The 9,243-nt window shown below is 42.7% G+C and overlaps 1 long non-coding RNA gene across 1 annotated transcript; it reads left to right on the forward strand.

Moving 5' to 3' along the window:
• Positions 1 to 7,174: 7,174 nt before the first annotated feature.
• Positions 7,175 to 8,062, forward strand: LOC136290123 (uncharacterized). Its single transcript, XR_010720979.1, has 2 exons — positions 7,175 to 7,241; positions 7,359 to 8,062. It is a non-coding gene; the product is annotated as an uncharacterized lncRNA (long non-coding RNA).
• The last annotated feature ends 1,181 nt before the right edge of the window (positions 8,063 to 9,243 follow it).

A 9,243-nucleotide genomic window follows, 5' to 3' on the forward strand; every position in this document is an offset into this window, starting at 1 on the left:
AGGGGTTAAGGTAGATGGCTATGATGTCAGCTCACCAGTTCCCAAGGAGAGGTTTGTATTTGACCTCCTCCGGCGATGCCTGGATGCTCTTAGACCTTATTCTAACATGAAGAGCTACTAATCCGTTCTTCCCATGAGTATTTCACCCAGGCTGCTGTTGCAAAACCTTGGTCTTTGCATTATTCCTTTCCGCCCCTCTGCATCAAGGAAGACCTACACAGTATGTGTTTCTCTATTAGGAAACTGAAGTAATGTTTTTTATTTTACATTTGGCAGCCACGTAAAAGTCATGTTTGGGCTCAAGTCTGATTTAATTTAAGACTCAATTTATCTTCATAAAGGAGAGTTTATGGTTGTGCTTTTGTATTTGGCGTATTATCAAAAGAGAGGTGTCCTGCCTGGCACTCTCAGGGCATTGCTTATTTTCTGAGCATTTTCTGGGACTGTGGCAGTGTTATATCGCTGCTGTGCTTTGGGATATGTCATAGATACAGCAGTATCTTCCTGGGACACAGCTCACCCTGAACCACAGCTCACTCCTGTTTTCACCAGGAAGCTCCTGTTGCCCTCAGGAGGCAGGATTTTGATGAGTCTGGACAACATTTAGACTGGAATGAATTGAAAATTGGTGATTTGTAAACACATGGGTGTTGATTCTAGTGTTGAGAGGAGGTTATTTGGGCTTTGCAAAGAAGGAGATCTGAAATAACTAAGCCATAACCCCTAAGCATGGTTGGCAGATGGGTCATTACCCTCCCAAAATGGCTGCAGTTCCAGTGCTAACACCAACTTCATGCTCTGCTTTGTGTTGTTATATCTTTCTCAGATGTCACTATGGTGTGCTTAAATAGGATCCCCTTTCCAGAAAGTTCATTTATGTGGTATTTATATGGCAGAGACATCTGTCTCTTTTGTCAGCCCATGCCCTGGTTTTGATTTAGTGTATTGGGTTCCTTCAGTGCCAAGAAAACACTCTGCTCCTCTCAGGCTGATAAATTCGGATGATTGCTCTCATACTGTTTTCTTACGTGAAGAGACGTTTTAATATTGCCTTCTTATCCATCAAACCTCTTCTTCATCTCAGGGACTCAGGCAACTATCTGTTTGGGAAGTGATTTCTTGTAAGTGTAATTTTCTAAAGGTGAACTCCTCCTGGCCACTGCTTTTAATCGTATTTTAATGGGAAAGGGCTTGCAGAGGGATTACATAATCAAAAGGATGACTTTGCACATCCTCCCAAGGGTTTTGCTACAGTTGAACTCAGCCTGCTTTCCCCATCTCCTGCCTAGCAGTCCTGGAGAGGAAGGGAAGGATGTTTTTTAAGCTGTATGTTTTTCAAGCTCAGAGTTGACTACTCACCCAAAATATAAAGTAGGAAGCAATCCCTGGAATCTGTGAGTCTCATCTCAAGAAGGTATGTGTATTTACATTCATAACCACCAAAGGCATTTAATTCTTGCATGAGTCTGCAGCTCACAGTAAATAGCTATTTGTCTTCATGTCCAGTGAACAAAAGATTGCAAGTGCTTTCTGCTGGCAAGAATCAAATATCTTTCTTCTGTCAGGAGGTCTTTGATATGCAGGAGCAGCCATGGAGACAGTGAAGGCAGCCTTTCATACCACTCCTCTGCACCTGGGCAGGTGAGCAGTAAGAGGCTGTGGTTGGCATCCTCCAGAGACCAGTGACACCAAACACTGCTATTCTTAAACAAGGGAGAAATAACAAGCCCAGGGGCAACCAGAATTGTGTTTCAGCACAGTTTGTGTCTGGGTAGCGTTATTGACTTCTGTCTGGCTCCATTTTAGGCACTTAGAGTAAAACGTCTCTTTTGGTATCATATTTTCAAGAACACGGTGTGTTTGACTCAGGAGCCAGATCTAGTACTGGTTACAGGTCAGAAATTACAGAGAGTAAAGTTTGTGAATAATCAGTCTTTTAACAATACTGAAAGAACTTGTTTCTTAATCTCGGTCCTTTTTGTGTTGGCCAGTGCTGAAGAAAGGACATCTAACCCTTGGGAGGTGCTTCGTTCTGTCAGGAGGCATCACTGGGTTCAGAGGTGCATCTAAGCAATGTGTCACTCATTCCTCACCACCTCACTAGTAGTTGGTGAAGATTAGTGTGACAGATGAACTTGAAATATTTTGCTGCTGCATTCTTCGATCTCTTTTTCTACTCTTTTCCAGCCCCACTGTAAAAAAAATTCTGAACTTTGCTTTTCTCTTAACCCCAAACTTAGTATTAACCTTAAAACAACTGCAGCTGAATCATTGGCAGTTTTCCTCTGGCCATTACCCACTAAATACTTCTCTCTGCTACCATCTCTGAAGCCTCTGCTTCCCTTTTGCAACCCCATTTAAGTCTCACTTGCACTGCTGTACTGGCATTTCTCTTTCAACCCTAAACATGGGTTGGGAAGTTCTTCCAGACTCATGTTAGGAAAATAAATTTATAAAAAACCAACCCAGTCTTTCTTCTCCTCCAGTAATAGGGCAAGCCAAAATTTAGGATTAGGGATAGGTTTAGAGAAAGGGTCACAAATGGGTTAGAACTTGGGCTGGGGCTGAGAAGAGGGAAGCTCTTGCTTTTCCTAGGGAACTACAGCTTTTGGAAACATTCCTAATGCCTTTCTCCCTACCAAGCTTCCCCAGGGAAATCCCTCTCTAGTATCCTGCAAAGAGATGATTATTTCATGAGAAAATGAGTTGGTGCATTCCCGTAAAAAATAACTCGTTTCCTGGCTTTGTTCCAAGTACAGAAGAAGCACAAACAGATTTATCACACTTCCTTAAAAGCCTTCATTTGGACACTGGACACTTTATTTTAAGCCATTTTTCTTTCTACAGTGCTTCTTTCCTGGCCCCAGGTGTGGATTGCTGCAGAGGACAAACGGACAGGGAGCTTGTGCACAGCAGTGTGAGGTGGGTGAGCAATTCTCTGCTCCCTGACTTTGCAGAGGAGGTTTGTGCCGTGCCTTGCTTGAGCAAAATGGGTCTAGTACAATTACACTACACAAGAACTGTACTCCAAATACAGCAGTGACTGAGATGTTTATGTTGTAAAATCCCTGGGGTGTAAGTATTTGGGAAGTAAAGGTTTCTCTTATGGTATAAAACCTTTCTCTGAGTGTAGTGGGTGAGAAAACAACAAATGGAAATGTGAATAGGGTATTAACACAATCATAACAGACTGCTTCTCTTCTCCCACAGGTGCTGGAGAAAGGAAATCTGAGTAGAGAGGGCTGGATTTCTTCCATTGGCACTGAAGAACAAGTACATAGCCCTGAACCCAGCATGGTGACATGCTGTAGGCAGTGTTGAAAAGCCAGCTATTGCTATGTCATATCTGGTTTTCCACTTGTTCTCACAGGTCAGCAGACTCTCTGGATTTTGCAAACAGGCTCACTTGTTTTGGTTTTTTGTTGCTTTCATAGTAACTCATATGGGCTCTTTTGTAAATTATCACAGTGGTTTCTTCCACTTACATCACAGTTTTTTGATACTTCAGTTCTGAAGTATCATAAAACCTAGATTAATAGTATAATGGGAATTTGGAGAGCTGTAACATACAAGCAGTAGGTATTCATGAAGCACAATTATAATACTGAGCTAATCAGCACTGTATTCAGTTGAATAAATTCTCATCTTTTAAATGAGAATTTATTTTAAAATGATAGTAAAAATCTTTTTAAATGACAGTAAAAAATCTCCACATAAGAAAAATTAAGGATGATGCAAATGCAGGGAAAAGTCAAGGCAAGTTCATCTATTTCAGGACAATGTGTCAGGGCTGTCCTGTTGGTTAAAACCAGTACTATTATTGTACATCATTCTTCCCAGCTCCAGAAGGTTTAAAGGCACAGAAAGGTAATGCACAGCTCCTGATGGAGGAATTTAGGATGGGATGGGGGGAAATGCTATACAAGAGTTGGCAGGGATGCTGGATACTGGCACCCTCAATATTCCCACAGGAGAAATTGTTTTGTTTGAGACCTGCTTCACCAGTCTCCACACAAGGTATGGATGATGCATGTCTTATATTTCTACAGATTGTCTCAAAAGGTTTTAGACTTTTTACCATGGGTTTCCCTAACCTTTCATGTTACATCACTACATGCTCAGCAAATCTGAAGACAGAATGCACATCAGATAGGTCAGATGAATCTTAGCTGACCCCAAAGAGTAAATTATATTTAAAAGGAAAAAAATGCTGCCTCCTTGATCTGTTTCTTACAAGTTTTTTTCAATTTTAATTTTAAATTTTGTGCCAAAACAGAGTAACTCTTAGAAAATGACATCCCCCACACCTGTCTCTCTTCCAAACGTGGGCTGTTTCCAAGACACAGTGGTGAAGAGTGGCCCTGATGAAGTTCTACCTCTTGTTAAATGTGGACTTTATCCATGCAGCAGTTTTAGCCCAGTGCTGGCAGCCAAGCCAGGCACACCCACTGCTCTTCGGCTATTGCACAGATTCTGCACTGGGGACCAGTCCCTGTCCCACCTCTGCTGCTCTCAACCACTCAGGACTTTATTAGCAGGCCACCACTCATACACGGGCACTCATTTATGTAATTCTTTCCTAACTTTCCCTCTCTGTGCCCAGAGACACCTTTGAAATGCAAATATCTCCCATGATTTTTGAATACAGGTGCTCTCTGCCCGTGAGTGTGGTGGCACAGAGAAAATAATTCTCAGTAAGATGTCCGAACCCTCCCTTTCAGCATTTTCTGAACTTTAGTGGCATAGGGCTCAATTGAAAAAATTGTCTAAGAAAGGCTTCACTTAGTGGAGCACATCAAGAGAAAATAAAGAATGAGGCCCTGGTTCCATCCACAGAAGCTGTCATGATTTATTTGCTGTCACTTGAATCTACATTAAAAGGCTTGCTGCGACTTCACCAATTTCTTTCCGTTCTGATTGTCTCGATCTCCGCTGATATTTGAGGCCTGGCTTGTTATATTTGAATTTGAAAGATATGTAGCCACCTGAGCCTGGCAGCATGCTAGCATTAACTTCTCCTGCCCAATGGGCTTTTGCTGGTCCTTTATGGAAGATGAAAATGGATGAATCAACTTCAGAGGCTTTCTGGATTGTACAAAACCCATCCTTCTTCCTACCCAAGAAAAGCAAGAAGTTCTGCTAATGAACCCATCGGAGGAGGGCTCTGTCTGCTGCTCTGTGGCAGTGACATCCAGCGCGGCTGTGAACTTTTTGAGCAGCCATTTCTAAATTGGGAAGTTTCAGATTTATGTGGCCATTTTCTTGTTTTAAAAGAAGAAGTCAATACGTATTCACAGTTTGAACCCCATTAAGGGCTGAAGTGATGCCACGTTTCACCAGGAGAACGTTAATGCTATCAATTTTTCAGCTTTCTTACTTTATTTTCAGCATGTCATGTCCCTTCATATTTAGCATGTTATGAGGAACCACTGGAATTCAATTACTGCCTGTCACTGCTGTTTATATTGATTTATAGATCATCCATTTTGACAAGTTCATTGCCAAGCTTTAATATGCCTTAATAGCTTTATTGTTTATTAATGGTAATGCAGTGGTCCAATCTCCAGCCTGCAGTAAATGTCAGCCCTTCCTTTCTGTGATGGACTGTGGGCTGCAGAGCATGGGTGGGCAAGTGGCCGTGACCAGGGGCTTGGCAGCACCCTCCTCCCCGTGCCCAAATGCCACTGGCACCAATTCCTTTGGTTAATGGCCTCCACAGATTTCCTCCAATAAAGAATTAAGAAGAGGTTTGTCTAACAGCTTCTTGCCAGGAGGACTGACATGCCCAGCAGCGCCTGCAGGGTTTTGGTGGTGCCACAAACCCGTGTGGCACTGCCACAAACCCATGCAGTACTGCCGGTGCTGTGCTGTCTCTGGGCATGGAGCAGCCCTGGCACACACCACTTCGGGCTCAGCACACAGACCACACCTTACCCTTAAAAAGATGTAGAGTAACACTGTAACTATGTTACTCTGGTCAGCGTATCCAGACTGTTAGGGGGAAGGCAGAGGTGAAAAGTGTATGTGCATCATGGGGCTTTTTTATGTCAGGCTATGTAGAGTTTTATAATGAGGGCAGAGTTCACTGGCAATTATTGCTTAGGAAAGTTTCCATGGATAGCTATTTTTCTTTCTTTCCTTGCCAACTGGCCTTTTGAAATATCAATTTACCATAGGAAAAATCCTCCTCAAAAGCAAGAATCCCCAGGCACTATGGGTCAGGACTATTTCAATGCAACTGTGCTGTAAGAAAAAAGAATGTCCCCAACAGAAACATAACGATTTGTATTTCTTAGTCATAAGCTGTTGCATATTGGTAGGGTAAGAGATGAACAGCAGCACATTTTTGAGTATTTTCTGCCTAGAAACATACAGGCCAAATTTTTCAAATGAAGCTGTAGCTGTGTCCCCATGCATGAGTTTGTGTGTTTTCCCCTTGCCACTGTCAGGCACCTTTGCAGCACTGAGCAAGGTGGTTTGTTTTTCAGGACTGTTTGCAGTCTCAGGATGGCTGCAGAGCGGAGCTGCTGCAGCTCTGAGCTGCTGGGCTCAGCTGTTTATCCAAGCTGGGGAAACATGAGGTACAAATCCTTTCCTGAACAGCAGCTATCAGCAGCTCATGTTCCTTTGTACAGCATTGGTCTCTCCTGTGAGCTGTTGACAATGGCAGCTAAGGACTCAAGGACTCTTTCCTTTCAAGACCCTTCCAGAAAGGTTCCTCCTTCCCAATATCTTGCTCAGCAGTGCTGAGCATCTTCAGAGAACTAAAGTGATGTGCTCATTTCTGCCTTGGTCTGCTGCATTTCCCCAGGAGCATTAGTTCACATAGTTCTCTTGCCTTGACTAAAATGATGAGAAATGTATATCACTTACACTGTCTTTCTCTCACACACTAATACACACATAGATGTATTTAAAGAGACAGCTTAAAACCTAAGTAATAGCCCAGGAAAAACAACTATAGGTGGTTTTTTTTTTTCCCCCTCAAATTCAGTTTTCAAAGTGAATTCAGAGGGGTTGCCACTTTGGCTGATGAGATGTGACCTGTTTTAATCACTGCTGTCCACTGTCAGGTATGTCAGGCAATTTAGCTTCAGGTGCATAATGGTAAATTATTACAGAGACAGAATGATTTTAAGTTTCCAGACAGTGGGAGCATTCCCAGAATCCATTACTGCCTGATTAAATTACTCAGATTTCTGTGTGTGAAGGTTTTGTACAGCAGCATGTAATCCACGAGAGTAACTAATCATATCATATTGATTTAGATGCTGCTAGAATGGGAAATCTAATTGTAATACTGTGAAAGCTTCTTGGGGAATCTGTACTAATGATTGCATTTGTAATCCCATTTGCAGGTGAAAGTTCTGAAGCGCAGCTGTGAGATGAATAGCAATGACGACGGCTTGGACACAGCCCTGCAAAATCAGGTTGCTGAAGATGAGGCGAGCAGAGGTTGTTCTGATGACTTAGCAGCGAGTTTGCATCCTTCTAGTTCTCTCCACTGACGCTTCCTGGGATCTACACATAAAAAAGAATGTGAGCAAAAGGTGCAGGCAAAGATGAGAAAGGAGGCAGAATTCAGCCCCCTGTCCTGGTTAACGTCAGAGGCCATCCCAGGAGTCAACACTGCAGTCTGAGCTCTGCTGGGGTTTTGCAAGGACACCACTCCTTTGCACTCTCTCTCTTCTTTTCATCTGAGGATGAACACATTTAAAAAGCACTTTTAATTCAGGGAAATGAAATGCCTACCAGATTTTCATTAAAATTCTTTATTGTTGTTTTATTCTTTTTTTAAATACAACTTTCTACGGTGTTCCTTTTGTGTTTGATGATTGCCAGCACCTTGATCTGTCTTGACTTTTCATGTCTGTGCTCTGGCAATATTATCCTCTCTGTTTTTTCACTTTCTGGAATATGTGGGCTATTTACATGTGAATTATATGAACTGCTTTTTATCTTTCTTCTGGGATACTGTTGCAGAGCTGTATAAGAAACATAATGTGATGTATTGCTTTGCTTCCTTACAGGTATGGGATTTTTGTAGCATTGTTTTTTTTTCCACTTTTCTGACTTTTTGTTTATAATGAAATATAAATATAAATATAAATAATCCTATCAAGAGAACAGTTGCATCTCTTGCATACATCAGAGCTTGGGAGGTGGTTTGATGGGTGAGAGGAGACATTTACCTAGGGGAAGAGCTGCCCACCAGACTCTGACAAGGACTTGAAACTTGTCCTTGTGTAGGACAGGTGTGGCAAGCTTTCAGTTTGAGGGACAGGTCCCTTAAAGACACTGAAGCTTCCTTTCCAACAGGCAGTAGGGCTCAGCTCACTTTCCCTCTTTGGCCCCTGACAGCATGTGATTTTTGAGGCCCAAAAAGCCACGTCTCTCAGAGGCAAGGTGTGGTTTTGACTCCGAATTCGTGACTACTTTTGAGAATAGTGGAGGAGACATCTTCATCTTTTCCTTGGGAGCTCAGACAGATGCCAGCCTGGATTTCACAGCCCTGTGTCCTCTCCTGCTCACCCTGCAAACCACATCAGAGAGTCCTGCAAAATGCCAGGGCTATATGTGCTGGCATCACCTTGCTGAGCACTCCAGTGGGATGAAGAGCTGCACCTGGGGCAGGGATTTTTCTGGGGAGCCAGCCCCAAGTAGGACTAAAACCAGCAGATATAAACCACAAATTTCATCTGCATCCTTCCTGCAGGTGCTCTGCAAACTCACCACGTCCTGCTGTGCATCGAAACTTGTGAAGAGAGGGGTGGTGGCCCACCCGCCCTTCCAGAGGGGGCTCATCCCTGCTGCAGCTGACAAGAGCTTCCCAGTTTGCTCTTCTTCTATGTGCTTTGGGTGAATAAGTACAAGGCAATAAACTGGGGCCTTGGGCAGATGCTACCTGGCTCCAAACAGCTTTTAAACTTTTTTACAGTGAAATGTTAATTATTTTTATTGCAGTGTATTTTCTTCCACAGTTCAGGTGTAGTTTAATTCCACTTATAACAGAGAGATTCTGAGTGATACAAAAGACATAAGAAAACACTGAGACTTTAAAATAAGCCCCTATTAAGGTTCCTAGTCATGAACAGACATTGCCTTCGTACTGGGGAGATCAACAAAGCTGGAAATTAATTAAGCACAGTCTAAATAGCCTTTAGGTTATTCAGTTATATATAGGAAAGCATTTTGCAAGCGTGTTTAATGGATGACTCCTATCCTGTCTATTAGGTGCCATTG

Source organism: Chamaea fasciata, unplaced genomic scaffold (genome assembly GCF_029207755.1).
Source record: "Chamaea fasciata isolate MVZ Bird 193981 ecotype frontalis unplaced genomic scaffold, bChaFas1.0.hap1 SCAF_5, whole genome shotgun sequence".
NCBI lineage: Eukaryota > Metazoa > Chordata > Aves > Passeriformes > Sylviidae > Chamaea > Chamaea fasciata.